Genomic DNA, 16,241 nt, shown 5'->3' with positions numbered 1-16,241 from the left:
TTGGTCACCGTCAATTTGCTACTCTAAGCGTGCAAGTGGCATTCCTATCGTCTGACCTAACGGCAGAAGATAAACACGCCACAATAAGACCACGATATATATTGCTGACACTTGCCTACTTCGTTAGAGCGGCAAGTCAAATAGTCTGATGGTGTGTGTACTGAAGGTCTTACAGTACGCACACCACAATACTCAAAAATGTTGTAAGGAAAGCTAAAACAATGGCAAATGACAAATACATTGAAAATTCAAAACAAAAAAAATCTAAAGCTATATGGGAAGTTATAAAAATCAAACAACAAGTGAAACTAAACAATATAAAATAAGTTATGAAGGACAAACGATTTCTTGCCCAACAAAAATTGCAGGGACCTTCAACAAATATTTTGCAAATGTAAGTGAACAGCTGGTGAGTGGCCTGGAAGAACACAACAAAATATCACCTCCATCATCCAATAGCGTGATATTTTCATGGATATTAATAAATGGTTTAAAGCCAACTCACTGACATTTAACTTCGAAAAGACTCACTATATGCAATTCAGAGCCTGTAAGAGGTTTCCACCCAACATATGCATAAAGTATGAAGAAGAGCAGATAGAAGAGGTTGACAGTCTTAAATTCCTGGGATTACAACTTGATAATGAATTCAGTTGGGAGAAGATCAACATAGAACTGCAGAAACGCCTTAACAAATCTGTATTTGCAATTCGAGTGTTAGCAGACATAGGCGACACAAAAATGGAAAAGCTTGCATACTTTGCCTACTTTCATTCCATAATGTCATATGGTATAATATTTTGGGGTAACTCTTCAAGTCAAACAAAAGTTTTCAGAGTCCAAAAGCGTGTAATACATATTATTTGTGGAGTAAATTCATGGACATCCTGTAGAAACCTCTTCAAAGAACTGGATATACTAACTACTGCCTCTCAGTATATTTACTCCTTAATGAAATTTGTCCTAAATAATATATGTCTTTTTCCAACAAACAGCTCAGTTCATATATACAATACCAGGAACAAAAATGATCTGCACAAGGACTTAAAAGCACTTACTTTAGTTCAAAAAGGGGTCCACTACTCAGGAGCATCACATTGTGTCTGATATGGAAGAGGTAAATATCAGTGGTTATAAACTAGCTGCAAATATGAGTATAGAGAATATAGTGGGAGGAGGAGTAGCCATATACGTCGAAAGTTATCACTGTGTAGAAAGCTTAGATACAAAAAAGTTTTGTCTAGAGCAGCATATAGAAGCATGTGCCTGTCAACTTAAACTGAAGGTGGGCTCTTTTATAATTGTAACAGTATATAGGTCCCCCTCAGGAAACTTTCATTTATTCCTGGAAAACTTGGATGCCTTGTTGTGCTATCTGTCAGATAGGGGAAAGCAAATTATTATTTGTGGGGACTTCAATGTTGACTCACTGAAAGAGTATAATAGGAAGAATGACCTGGAAGTCTTGCTCGGTTCTTTCAATTTGACATCCGTCATTAATTTTCCTACTCGAGTAGTAAAGGACAGCAGCACATTGATAGATAACACTTTTATAGACCAAGATAGGTTTACAAACATAAATTCTTGTTCTGTTAAGAATGGGCCTTCTGATCATGATCTCAGCTAGTTACAGTATATGACATAGCTCCATTCAGTAATTCAAAACTACCCTCCAAAGTTGTGCGTTCAATTAATGACTCAAAAATTAGAAATTTCAGAGAAAATCTTCAGCAGTTAGACTGGAATGAGGTGTACAAGGAACCCGATGCTAATTTAAAATATAACTTACTTCATGATACACTTGTAAGAGAATTTTAAAACTGTTTCCCCAAGAAAGTAGTTAAATATAATTATAAGAAACTATGCAAAAAACATTGGCTTACTAAAGGAATAAAAATATCTTGTAACCACAAAAGGGAACTGTAACTAACAACAAGAAAGAGTAATGACCCAGAAACAGCCAAATATTATAAAAACTACTGTGCTACATTAAGAAAGGTTATTAAAAAGTCCAGAAGCATGTGCATCATGTCTAAGATTAATACCTCTGATAACAAAATCAAAACAATTTGGAATATTATTACAAGGGAGACAGGACAACCAAGAGTACAGGATGATGGCATCACAATCAAAGCGAATGGAAACTTGATAAACAACAAGCTGGAAGTCGAAAACATATTGAATAATCATTTTTTAAACGTTGTAGAGAAAATAGAATCTAAATGTTCATTAGAAGAAGCAAGACAGTTAATGGAAGAGGCCTCACCCACACCATTTGATACAATTGAGATTCCACCCACCTCTCCATCTGAAATTAGGAAGATAATAAACTCTATCAAGAATAAAAGCTCACATGGAATTGATGGCATTTCCAGCAGGATAATAAAAGCTTGTTCCTAAGAAATAAGTGGGATTCTTAGCCACATATGTAATAGCTTTCTGAAGCAGGGTATTTTCACAGATAGACTGAAGTATGCCATTGTTATACCACTGCATAAAAAGGGGGATACGTCTGATGTCAACAACTGCCACCCAATCTCTGACTGCCTTATCCAAAATTCTTGAAAAAGTAATTTATTGTAGAGTAGCTTCACACCTTTGTAAAAATAAAGTTTTAACAAAATGTCAGTTTGGTTTCCAGAACGGTTTTTCAACGGAAAATGATATATATACTTTCACTAATGAAATATTAAATGCTCTGAGTAACCGGAAGCCACCCGTTGGGATTTCTTGTGATCTATCAAAGGCTTTTGTTTGTGTAAATCATGGAATACTTCTAGATAAGCTCAAGTACTGTGGTATGAATGGACAGTTCACATAATATGCAAAAAACTGGTGATTTCTCAAACTGGGGAACAATCAAGAATGGGGTGCCACAAGGTTTGGTCTCGGGTCCTCTGCTGTTCTTAATATATATAAATGACTTGCCATTCTATATTCACGAAGATGAAAAGCTGGAACTTTTTGCCGATGATACAAGTATAGCTATCACACTCGACAGACAAGAATTAACTGGTGAACTTGCAAACGATGTTTTTCAGAAAATCATTAAGTGGTTCTCTGCAAATGGGCTCTCATTAAACTTTGACAAAACACAGTACATACAGTTCCACACAGTAAATGGAATGACCCCAATTATAAATATAGACTTCGATCAGAAATCGGTAGCTAAGGTAGAATATTCAAAATTTCTAGGTGTATGCATTGATGAGGGGTTGAACTGGAAAAAACACACTGAGGATCTGCTGAAACGTTTGAGTTCAGCTACTTATGCTATTAGGGTCATTGCAAATTTTGGTGATATACATCTGAGTAAATTAGCTTACCACGCCTATTTTCATTCTCTGCTTTCCTATGGCATCATAGTGTGAGGTAACTCTTCATTGAGTAAAAGAGTGTTCATTGCACGAAAGCGTGTAGTCAGAATAATTGCTGGAGCTCCTCCAAGATCATCCTGCAGACACTTATTTAAAGAGCTAGAAATCTTCACTGTAGCCTCACAATATATATATTCACTTATGAAATTTGTTATTAACAATCCGAACGAATTCAAAAGTAATAGCTACATGGCTACAACACTAGGAGAAAGGATGATCTTCACTACTCAAGGTTAAATCTAACTTTGGCTCAGAAGGGGGTAAATTATGCTGCCACAAAAGTCTTTGGTCACTTACCTAATAGCATCAAAAGTCTGACAGATAGCCATATAGCATTTAAAAGGAAATCAAAAGAATTTCTTAATGGCAACTCCTTCTACTGATTAGATGAATTTTTGGATATAGTAAGTGGGTAATTTCCCAACCTCCAAAAAAAAATTGAGTGTCATGTAATATTTTGCCTAATGTAATATCTTGTATAGACACTTTATTAACCTGACATGATCCACATCATTAGGAAGTGTCGTATTCATGATCTATAGAATAAGTACTAATCTAATCTAAGGAACACTCATCTTCAATAATTTGCCAGCAAACATAAAAAAGTTAGTTACAAATAAAGATCAGTTTAAAAGGAGCCTGAAAGACTTACTAGTGGCCAACTCCTTCTACTCCAGTGACGAATTTTGTAATAGAAACAAATGATGTATTGTATATATTCAAACTATTAGTATTGTTATTTCAGCTTAAAAAATTGACATGTTCCACATCCACGAGGATCTCCTCAGCATGGATCAATGGAAGGAAAAACTAATCTAATCTAATCTAATCATTGTTCCTTTCACTCACAAATACTGAAGAAATTTTATCAGTTATAAAAACCTTGAAAACAGGGTACTCATGTGGAATTGGTGGAATACCAGATGCAATTATTAAAAACTGCTGTCTTGCCATAGCTGAACACTTGACACACTTGCGCAACAGCTCACTGGCATCAGGAACCTTCCCTTCATACTTAAAATCAGCAAAACTGAAACCACTGCTGAAAAAAGAAAATCCAGAATGTGTTTCAAAATATAGACCAATAGCCATAATGCCTGTATTTTCAAAAATTTTAGAAATTTTTTTTATAAGGGATTGTCTGGTTTCATAAATAAAAATAAAATTCTCTCTCCCTCACAGCATGGCTTCAGGATAGGCTATTCAACTGAAAGTGCAATATTTGAATTTCTTAATGAAATCTATACTAAACTGGATGCAAGTGAGTTTGTGATGGACGTATGTCTTGATTTATCCAAAGCTTTTGACGTCATTGACCATAATGTCCTACTGCAGAAGCTTGACCAATTAGGAATTAAAGGTATATCCAATGAGTGGCTCAGTACATACCTATGTGGTCGCAAACAGGTGGTTGAAGTGCAATGTACTGACCATAAAAAAATCATCTACTACTATTCAGGATATGAAAATGTGAAATATGGCGTCCCTAAGGGATCAGTATTAGGGCCCACTCTGTTTCTACACTTTCAATGATCTTATGTAAAACAAATATTGCCATACTACCCTCCAATTTGCAGATGATACAAGATTCCTTATTTGTGGTAAAACAGAAGAAAAACTAAAAGACTCCGCTATCCAAACAATGAACAGTGTAGAACAGTGGTTCAGCTATAACAAGCTAATTATAAACAAGGAAAAGACAGTAGCACTGAACTTCTATAATGTAAAAGGAAGGCACCACCCAAACATATAAATAGAACTTAGGGACAGAGTTCTTGAAAGTGTTGACAGCACAAAATTTCTGGGACTCTGGCCCCAGAACAACACAAAATGGGAGGTACACATTGAATATTTGCAAAGAAAACTAAGGAAAACCTGCTACATGATAGGGATCTTAAAAACTTGTTGCAGCAAAGACAGCCTGTTAAATGTATACTACTCCTATACGCATTCTGTAATTAAATATGGCATAATCTTCTAGAGCAATGCAACGACAAATATTGAACTTTTCAGGATGCAAAAGAAAATATTAAGAATTATTGAAGGTGTAAACAATGCGACCCATATTCAAAAAACTGTCAGTTCTTCCTCTTCCTTGCATTTTTACCTACGAAGCATCAGTTTTCATCAAACAGTATATTGACAGACATCCAGATACCTTATTAAAAAATGAAGATATACATGCATACAATACAAGGCAAAAATCTGACCTTCATATGAAACAGGTGAGAACATCATTGTGCCAAAAAGGCACACTACATAGTGGGATAAAGATTTATAATAATCCACCTAACCATATTAAATCAGCAGGTAAACTCTGTATTTTTAAGGCTGAAGTAAAGGCATATTTAATTGATCATTGCGTTTACAGTCTGACAGAGTACACAGAAGCCAAACAACAAAAATAAAGATGCATTATGAATATTCTACTTTGTGTGTTGCCTCTAATGTTTGTGGTATGTATGATTCTTTGCTAAATTACTTCAATATCTAGTCCTTAGGATTGCAATACAAACTGTATTTTATCTTGTAGATACCTAACCATGTCCAATGTCCTTGTATATATTATACACATGTAGGATTTGAAGGACTAAATAAATAAATATATGGCATAGGTGGAAAACTGTTGCACCTCATCACATCATATTAAAAAAAAACCAACGGAGCCTGCCGAGGTGGCCATGCAGTTCTAGGCGCTGCAGTCAGGAACTGTGGGACTGCTACAGTCGCAGGTTCGAATCCTGCCTTGGGCATGGATGTGTGCGATGTCCTTAGGTTAGTTAGGTTTAAGTAGTTCTAAGTTCTAGGGGACTGATGACCTAAGATGTTAAGTCCCATAGTGCTCAGAGCCATTTGAACCATTTTTGAATTTTAAAAAAACAGAAGACAGTGTACCTCAATCTCACACAATAATGGAGAAACATTAAAAAGTTATACATCAAGGGTCAGGAATATTAAATTTAGTGTGCCTCAGAGATCGATAATTAGTCCCTTCCTTTTTATATGTTACATCAATGACTTCCCAAAGATAGTAAACAATGATACCTTCATTACAATATATGCAGATGACACTTCAGGCCTTTGTTGGAGAAATTATATTCTTAATCTCGGCATAGAGGTGAAAAAAATTATAGGTATTGCAATGGAAAAGTTTGACAATGACAATTTAAAGGTCAACTTACAAAAAACAAATATAATCCCATTCACAATATTGGTGATTTGTAAACTTGTATTGATTCTCAAGATAGTAATATTGTAGGGAAAATCTGCAGTGAGCGTAAATTCCTTGGTATATGCATAGATAGCAAACTACTATGGACACAACAAATTGACTATGTATGTGCAAAGCTATCATCTGGCCTATATGTTTTAAGAAGAATAGCGCCATATGTCAATACCCAAACAATGAGGATGATGTATTTTGGGGTAATACATCCATTTCTAGCATATGGTCTTGCATTGTGGTGTGCGGCTTCCAAAACTCTTGTAGACCGAGTATTTAAACTCCAGAAAAGAGCCTTGAGAATATCAGGCAAAAAAGATGCCAGAACATCATGTAAGCGATTGTTTATAGAATTTAAAATTCTGACTATCTACTCAATGTATATGTTTGAAACAATAGTATCAACTGTAGAAGATAAGAAATATACCTGTTGTAATGCAGAAATTCGTGACCACAATACTAGACAAGTACAAAATTAACAAATGATACACAGAAGACTGAAAAAGACTGCAAACAGTCCATATATTAATGGAGCAAAATCCTTCAATGCTCTACCAAATGAACTAAAGGTAATAACTGGAGAGACATTCAAAAAACATCTAAAATTGTGGCTCATTGAGCAGTGCTTCTATAGCCTACTGCCGAAACTAAAATCTAAAGTATTATTATGTCGAATAATTTGGACTACATTCTTAAGTTCCGAAGTAAGAGTGATTTCAGGTGTACCGCAGGGGAGTGTCATAGGACTGTTGCTATTCACAATATACATAAATGACCTTGTGGATGACATTGGAAGTTCACTGAGGCTTTTTGCAGATGATGCTGTGGTGTATCAAGAGGTTGTAACAATGGAAAATTGTACTGAAATGCAGGAGGATCTGCAGCGAATTGACGTATGGTGCAGGGAATGGCAATTGAATCTCAATGTAGACAAGTGTAATGTGCTGCGAATACATAGAAAGATAGATCCCTTATCACTTAGCTACAAAATAGCAGGTCAGCAAATGGAAGCAGTTAATTCCATAAATTATCTGGGAGTACGCATTAGGAGTGATTTAAAATGGAATGATCATATAAAGTTGATTGTCGGTAAAGCAGATGCCAGACTGAGATTCATTGGAAGAATCCTAAGGAAATGCAATCCGAAAACAAAGGAAGTAGGTTACAGCACGCTTGTTCGCCCACTGCTTGAATATTGCTCACCAGTGTGGAATCCGTACCAGCTAGGGTTGATAGAAGAGATAGAGAAGATCCAACGGAGAGCAGCGCGCTTCGTTACAGTATAATTTAGTAATCACGAAAGCGTTATGGAGATGATAGATAAACTCCAGTGGAAGACTCTGCAGGAGAGACGCTCAGTAGCTTGGTACGGGCTTTTGTTAAAGTTTCGAGAACATACCTTCACCGAAGAATCAAGCAGTATATTGCTCCCTCCTACGTATATCTCGCGAAGAGACCATGAGGATAAAATCAGAGAGATTAGAGCCCACACAGAAGCATACCGACAATCCTTCTTTCCACGAACAATACGAGACTGAAATAGAAGGGAGAACTGATAGAGGTACTCAGTTTCAGTTTCAGTTTATTGAGCACCCGTTTTATCATGTACAATGATATGGGATTTGTCATATGTTACATACAGAAAAAATATGAATAACAACATATTATGTAAAAACTATCAGTGAATAATCTGAATTAAATATATGGGCAAAACAATTATAGCTTACATGATATAAATTTGTAACAATATAGGACACAAATAGGTTACATATATTCTGTGTATAATGGACAGCAACAAGAAACAATGATTATAACACTCTATATTGACAGATTAATTAATTTTTGTGTGTACATAAAAGAGTCTACCCCACAACACAAGTTTGTATATGAGTAACTTATAAGATAGGTGAAAGCACGCTATCTTTCTGAAGAATTCATATATTCACTAACACTGCAAAAACTATTACTGATTAACATTCTTTTGAGTTCACTTTTAAAACTGCTCAGCTGCTGAATCCTTTTTATTTTTAAGGGAAGAGCACTATAGAGAATTTTTGGGTGGTATATTGCACTCTTGTTGTATTGGGCTTTCTTGTGCACTTCTCTGTGAAATTCATTACTCTGTCTTGTTGTATAGTCATGGAACTCACTGTTTAAAGAAGAAAACTGGGGGTGAGACTTCAGAAAGCATATACTTTCATAGATGTAAATGGATGGAAGAGTCATGATTTTATATTCCTTGAAAATTTCCCTACATGGATCTCTAGGTGCAGCTCCTTTTATGATTCTTATGGCTCGTTTTTGAATAATAAAGGAGCGTTTTGCCTGACTTGAATTGCCCCAAAATATGACACCATATCGCAAAAGACTATGCATAAATGCATAATATGTACACAATACTGTTTGATCACTGCAGCAATTTTTGAGCATTCTAAATACATAGCAACATTTACTTAACTTTTTATTGAGCACATCTATATGCTTGTCCCATTTTAGATGCTCATCTAACCAAATTCCTAAGAATTTTGTATTTGGCGTTTGTAGTATATTCTGTTGGCCTAGCTTCACAGTTATATTGGGCTTCATATTATTTGAAACATGTCTGTAATTCATCCATAATGTTTTCCTCTCATTCACAAATAAACTGTTGTCCCTGAACCATTTACTTGCTTCAACTGCTGTTGTTTCAATTTTGCTGTTAAGGTCAGTCTCATTCTGAGCTTTAATAAAGAGACTTGTATCATCAGCAAAAAGTACACAATCAGCTTGTGTTAAATAGTTTGGCAAGTCATTTATAAAGATCAAGAACAACAGGGGTCCCAACACCGATCCTTGGGGCACCCCATAACTAACTTCCTTATAACCAGAAAAGTATGACTTTCCATCATGAACTATTTCTACTTTCTGGGATCTGCCAGATAAATATGACTTAAACCATGCATGAGCAGTACCACGGAGTCCATAGCAACTAAGTTTTTCGAGCAGTAGTTTATGATCAATAACGTCAAAAGCCTTTGATAAATCTAAAAAGACCCCACAATTTACTTCATTATTATCAATGGAATTTAGGACAAGTTTTAGAAAGTTGTATATAGCTGTTTCAGTTGATCTATTCTTTTGAAAGCCATTTTGTTCATCGACCAATATTCCACTTTTTTTTAGGAAAGTAGAGAATCTTCCATAAATTACTCTTTCTATAATTTTTGAAAAACAAGATAACATTGATAAAGGCCTGTAGTTTTTTACATCATAATGATCCCCATTTTTGTATAATGGTTTTATAATTGATTGTTTCAGCTTTCTAGGGAAAGTGCCAGTACTGAAAGATGCATTAATTATATCTACAAGAAGAGGAGAAATATATCTGCTGTGTTTAATGATTTTGTCTGGAATGCCATCGGTGCCACAGGATAATTTATTTTTTAGTTTGCTGATGGCATTCTCTACCTCATGTACTGTTACAGGATACAAAAACATAGTTTCGGAATTCAATGTGATGTTATGACTGATGTCTGTACTACTTTGGGTTTGTATGAGGTTTTGAACTACACTTGTAAAATGACAGTTGAATATATTGGCAATTTGTAATGGATCATTTATAGTTTTGTCCTCAGTTTTAATAACAATGTTGTTTCTTACTTTGCTTCTTCCTAAGTTACTATTGATCACTTTCCAAACTGATTTCATTTTTTTGTTGCCATTATTTCTACTGATATATGAATCATTATTTAACTTTTTTGCTGCAGTGATTACTTTCTTGTATAATTTCCTATAACACTTAACACGTTGTTTCAAAGCAGGATTTTGCCTTGCTGATTTACTTAACATTCTGAGTTGCTCTCCAGATTTTCTTATGCCCTGTGTTATCCATGTGTTAATTTTGCCTTTTACTTTCATTTTCTTAAGGGGAAAAGCAATTTCAAAGTTATGTTTGTAATCAGCTAGAAATGACTCAAACTTAATGTCTATACTATCATGTTTATCTAGATCCCAACATGTATTTTTTAACAAGGAATTAAAAATCCTAATGTTGTCCTCATTAATACATCTCCTGTGGATGTGTTTCTCACTTGGCCTAGAGTTTTTACAGAGTACATTATTTATACTAAGTTTTAGTGCTTTATGATCAGAGAATCCAGTGTCAATCACTTCTACAACATTGTCTAGTTTATGTAAGTCAAGAAATATTTGGTCTATTATTGTTTCAGAGTTCTTTCCATGTCTAGTGTATTCAAAGATAGTTGGTGCTAAATTATGCGAACAAAAGACATTGGTCAATTTTGTAACATTTAAACAGTTGATTTTGAAGTTGACATTGAAATCTCCAAGTACAATAATGCTTTCTGTAGAATGTCTTAACTCACTAAAAAGACTTTCAACACTGTCCAAAAATTCCATAAAATTACCTGATGGGGAACGGTATACACACACAATAATTATTTTAAGGTCTGTTAGTTTGCAAACGCAATATTCAAATACTTTTTCAATGTTTTTTATCTTACTAAACTTGATTTCTTTATATTCAATTCCTTGTCTGACATAAATGCATGTTCCTCCCCCTTTAAAAGTTTCTCTACTGAAGCTACTAACCATTTCATATCCTGTTATTCTGGCAGCAAAAGCTCGATTTTCTTTTAACCAATGTTCACATACACATAAAACTGAAACATCCTTTAGTTCATCAAGCAATAGTACTTCTAATTCTGGAATCTTACTAATTATACCCTGTACATTTTGATACAAAACTACTAATTTTTTATGCTTGGCATCTGTTGCAGTGCTCACCGCATTGACTGATTGGTGCCTGCCTCCAATAAAAAATCTTTGAGATGGCCTGGTGGTGACACTCTTCTTTTGCTTAAGGGGCGGGTGGTTTTCATTGCTTCTGCTTGGGTAGTTGGTACTGTTGTTGAACCTGTTAGTGATGTAAGTTGATCTGCTTCTACTGAAGATGGTGATAGTGGTAATGGAGAAGATGCTGTAGACTGGGCTACTGGAGGCAGAAGAACAGTGGGCTCACTTTCCTTAGTAGGTACTGTTGTTGAAGCTGCCAGCAGTGTAGGCTGATCTGCTTCTGTTGAAGATGGTGATTGTTGTCCTACACACGATGCTGTAGACTGGGTTACTGGAGGTGGAAGAATAATGTGCTCACTTTTCTTGCATCTGCCTAGTGAACAAAGGAAGTCTCGGATTTTTTGTCCTAATACAATCTTTCCCCTGTTGTTTAAATGCAGGCCATGTTGGGTATAATGTTCTCTCTCCAGTGAATCTACACTAATGAAATGTGAGTTCTGAAATGCTTTGCATATCTTCTTGAACTGTCTGTTAGCCTTAATAATTTCTTTATTTACAATAGAAGTAGTAATAAGATCGTGTCTTTGGAGAATACCAACTACAATTACAGGTGTTCTAGCAAAGCTCAAAATTTCTTTCAAATTGTTAGTGGATTTGTAAAGTTCATTCCTGTAGACATCATTAGCTCCACCTATTATAATTGTGCACTGAGTTGAGCTGGGGCGATTTCCGACTTTTATGTTCGTTGTGATTTCAGACATGGGTGCCCTCGGTTTTACAATGGCGGTTGCATTTGCACGATAATTATCACGTAAGATTTCAGCAAGACCACGTCCGTGGCTGTCAGAATATATACACACATTTGATTCAGAAATTTGCGCATGTAACACTGTATTAATTTGCGCATGTTCCTTTGTGTGGTTTACAGTACCGGTAGGCCTACCTGTTGTTATTTCACTCTGCGTATTTATCGCTGTGTTTACAGCTGTATGAAACATATTTTTACAATGTTTACGACGCACTGCACTAGACATAACATATTCTTCCCCGTACGTGGTTTTACTTGTATTCACATCTGCCTCAGGTGCACTGATACGTACGTTTATTGCTGAGTGAAGCATGTTTTCACACTGTTTACGATGCACTGGGTTAGGTGTAACATATACGCTGTTATCGTCGTTAATACTATCCGGGTTGCTAAGAAGGCTTCTCATCATTTTCTTAAGTAGATTTGTATACTGTTCGCACATTTCCACATCACGCTGTAGAGAACATAATACACTTTCGTCTTGTCCATCGGCAAACATTTTGGCTGCAGTCTGTCGGCCGTTACACGTTGTTACCCCGCACTCACAACTTGGATTATTAAAGTTAGTAACACCAAAACATTCTGTGTGGTACCATTTTTGCAATGTAGAACAAATTTTTATTCCTTTACGTACTATTTCACTACATAATACACACTTTATAGACACTACGCAATTAATTTTCATGGAGCGATTCATTAGTCCTACTACACCAGACGCCATGTCAATGTCAGTGTACCCTCCACCACACACCGTCAGGTGGCTTGCGGAGTATGGATGTAGATATAAAGTAAAATTGGATTGTATACTGTTGTTTTGTACTACCAATTGCTATGCATGTAATTACATGTTTCACACAAATAAATTACAAATCTAGCACTTGTCTCATAAACATGTAGCTAAAAAAAGAATAGAAATTAGCTCTACAATATAAGACTTTATGGATGTAGATGTTTTCCAATATATGTTTTTCCAATATATGAAGGGACTCATATCAATACGACAATTGTAATTAGACTTTGTTTACATAACCATGAAAATTGACAGGTCCTAGTTTGCATCTGTAACAACAACAATACTGCCCCATAGTTGTTGCTGGTACTCAAATGTATGTAAACGTAAGTAAAGTTTCACTTTTATCACAAAATGTAAACAAGCAGCATCATCCCAAAAATCACATGGCCAGCCTGGTTTGATACTGACTCAGACCCAACTTACACGCCAGATTTGCGGCGATTTTCACTCCTACGGTTAATCTGCGCAACTGTGATTTGCACCCACAGATCTGAGAAATGTCGATCAAATTTACGGCAGCAATATACAATCTACGCGCTACGATTTGTCTCCGCAGAAATGATGTGCCTTATCCACGCAGACCTATAGGAGCCTGTGAAGAAGTTTTCTTTACGCTCATGTACCAGCGGTGTTTGGTATGTCAAAACATAATATCTTTGATAGCAGGGATGTTTATGATTTTCAAACAAACAACATTTAAATACCAAATGGAAAGTACATGAATGTATAAGGCGTAATGTGGCAGTAAAGCGAAACAGTATTTGCATTTTATAGTGAATTATGTAGCAAAATCACAGTGAGATGCACTACACTTACAAGTGTTATAGTGTACGCAGTAATCCCGCCAGAAATAAAATAAACATTAGCGTAGATGTATGAACAAAGGAGTTATAAAGGATCCTAGCATTTAGCTTGCGTGTAAACTGTATAGCAGTTATTATATTTTAATTCGTGGTTAATAGTATAATGGTTGCTCGAATCTCTTAGTGCCTTGCCATGAATTAAACTGAAATTTGCAGCGCTTTCCACATGCGTGTTTGTGAACCGTAGCCACAAGTTGTAAGGATGGAGCGATGGATGTTACCAGCAGAAGAAACGTTACATGCACTACGATATTACAGAACCTACGGCAATGAATAGCAACGAAACTCACGGAAGTTGTTCGAAAATTTGCGAGTGAGTACTGCTGTAAAATTCTATTTTATTACAAAGCAGCTGCGAAACAATTGCTGGAGATGAAGTTTCAGAAATGAAAACTTTCTGTCTGCGGTAAGTTCAATTACAGACCAGTTGCTTTTCTAGAATTGTGGTGGTTCACCATAAGATTTTTTAATAATGGTTAGTTTCTAGAGCTTTCTCAAGTATAACCAAGGGGTAAGGAGCAGTTTCTCATAAAGTAAGTGCAGTCTAAGGGTAACACTTAAATGTTTTGTATTTATAATTTTCGTTAGTTTGTGTACATGTTTATATATCAAATCTTCTAAGTAGTGGAATAATATAGACCGTAGATCTGATCAGAGAGTGTTTACATACACCCATAAACTGAGATTATGCGCGTTTCATCAATATTTAAATTTACAAATGTCTGTAGGACAGAGAACTTACCGTTACAAGTGACATTTATGGTTCTGAAAACTGTGGATCAGGTCAGCATAGTGTGGCAGACTGTAAATTTTCTGTGGGGGCACTAACTGAGAGTGTTAGTACTGTTGCACTTCAAGATAATAGGAGCATAACAGTTGGCAGCAGTTTTCCTTGTATTTTTTGTGTTCCCCATAATTCTTTCTTTTATTTATATGACTTGAGCTAGTTTACCCACCCAGTGTGCAGTGCAGTGGAGTCATGAGTAATTCCATATCTAAAATGGCATGTCTATGGAAAAGGGTAATAAGTGACCAGGAGCTCATGCCAAGACTTCTCACACAACATTACAAAAGTCTTAAAACGGAAATATCTCCTATGGATAATCTGCTACAGTGTTGGTGGAATCAAAACATGTCAATGCTAATTGTGTATCAGCAGTGACACCATGCTGCTGCATTGTTTCACAGGTTGTCTGGTTTGCTGTAATTCAAAATAAATCAATATCTGTAGCATATAGATATAACATTTCATGTAACAAACAAAGCAGGAGGTGCCAACTAAGGCCTTACCCATCAGTCATCAGTTTAGATTTTAAGAAGCTGACCAGGCCATTGTATTCATTTTAAATAATTACACCATTGTATTTTAATGTGTTGTATGCTGGCACAGTCACAAAACCTGTGTAAGGGTAGCATTTTTTTCTTTTTATGTATGGGTTTCACGTCTGAAATGGTCGACCATGTAACTACAATGTTTGTGGGGAAACAATAATTAGTGATGGTATTGCAGCTTGCTTCCTCCACACAAATGTGTGGAATATATCGTGCTGTATGCATTACAATTTTCAGTTGTGATGTAGCTCAGTAATGCCCAAGGGGGCGAACTTAACTAATCACTAAATAATGAAATAGTGATTGTCTCAGAATGAAACAGCATACCCAGTGAAAAGACTTCCCTCAAGAAATTCACTGTGGCTGTGGACCTGTAAATACAAAAGGCTGTTGAGGTGGAAATATCTGGTACAGATTAGTCCATCACTGTGACCTTGCTCCTGTCTGACAGATCATCTGACACCCATTCTTATAGAGATATTGATATCAATGTCTGCCTGATGGAACAGACAAGTATCCTTAAAGTAACCCACCCTCCCTAATCCCTTCTCCGCTTCCATCATAGAGGAATGGCAGAGGAAGGAAAGAGAAAAATCTCATAGCTAAGAAGGCTTCCATGCTGCAGTGGAACAGGAATGGCTTCAGGACGCATGAGGAGAAACTAAAACTACTAGCTTCATGGCTACATTCTCTACAAAATGCAAAACCATAGTGGAGAAAGTGCTAAAGGAGTGGCTGTTTATGTAAAGAATGCATACCACTTGTCACATCTTTCCCTCACCATCAGTTTCCAAGCAGTTGCTTTATCAGTGAATGTGTGTAATTTGTTCCCCCTACCTGCCTCCAAATGAAGTTGTAGATGAAAGGCTCTTAGAGAGGTTCTTACTGAACTCACTATGCAGCTTCCTGAACCCGTCATCCTATGTGGCAATTTTAACATCCACAATTTGGTATTGGACTCTGCAACTACCCGCTTGAGGGGTAGACCTGGCGAGAGCCTCATAATCCCATTGCACATATCTTCTAGACATCAATGACTTCTTTCCACATC

At 36.1% G+C, this 16,241-nt stretch overlaps 1 protein-coding gene across 2 annotated transcripts in view; it reads left to right on the top strand.

Annotated features, from left to right (window-relative positions):
- Nucleotides 1-13,652: 13,652 nt before the first annotated feature.
- Nucleotides 13,653-16,241, top strand: part of LOC124555121 (protein-serine O-palmitoleoyltransferase porcupine) — a 132,555-nt gene continuing 129,966 nt past the window's right edge. The window contains exons 1-2 of one of the 2 annotated variants that reach the window (XM_047128926.1): nucleotides 13,653-13,823; nucleotides 14,015-14,264. The gene's annotated coding sequence lies outside the window, so the exon portion shown is untranslated. Of the gene's footprint in view, nucleotides 14,265-16,241 lie in introns of both variants that reach the window. The other variant, XM_047128925.1, reaches the window with a different exon arrangement.

This window comes from Schistocerca americana, chromosome X, assembly GCF_021461395.2.
Source record: "Schistocerca americana isolate TAMUIC-IGC-003095 chromosome X, iqSchAmer2.1, whole genome shotgun sequence".
NCBI classification, from domain to species: domain Eukaryota; kingdom Metazoa; phylum Arthropoda; class Insecta; order Orthoptera; family Acrididae; genus Schistocerca; species Schistocerca americana.
Note: the sequence above shows the minus strand (reverse complement) of the source record. Positions and strands in the feature narration are given on the sequence as shown.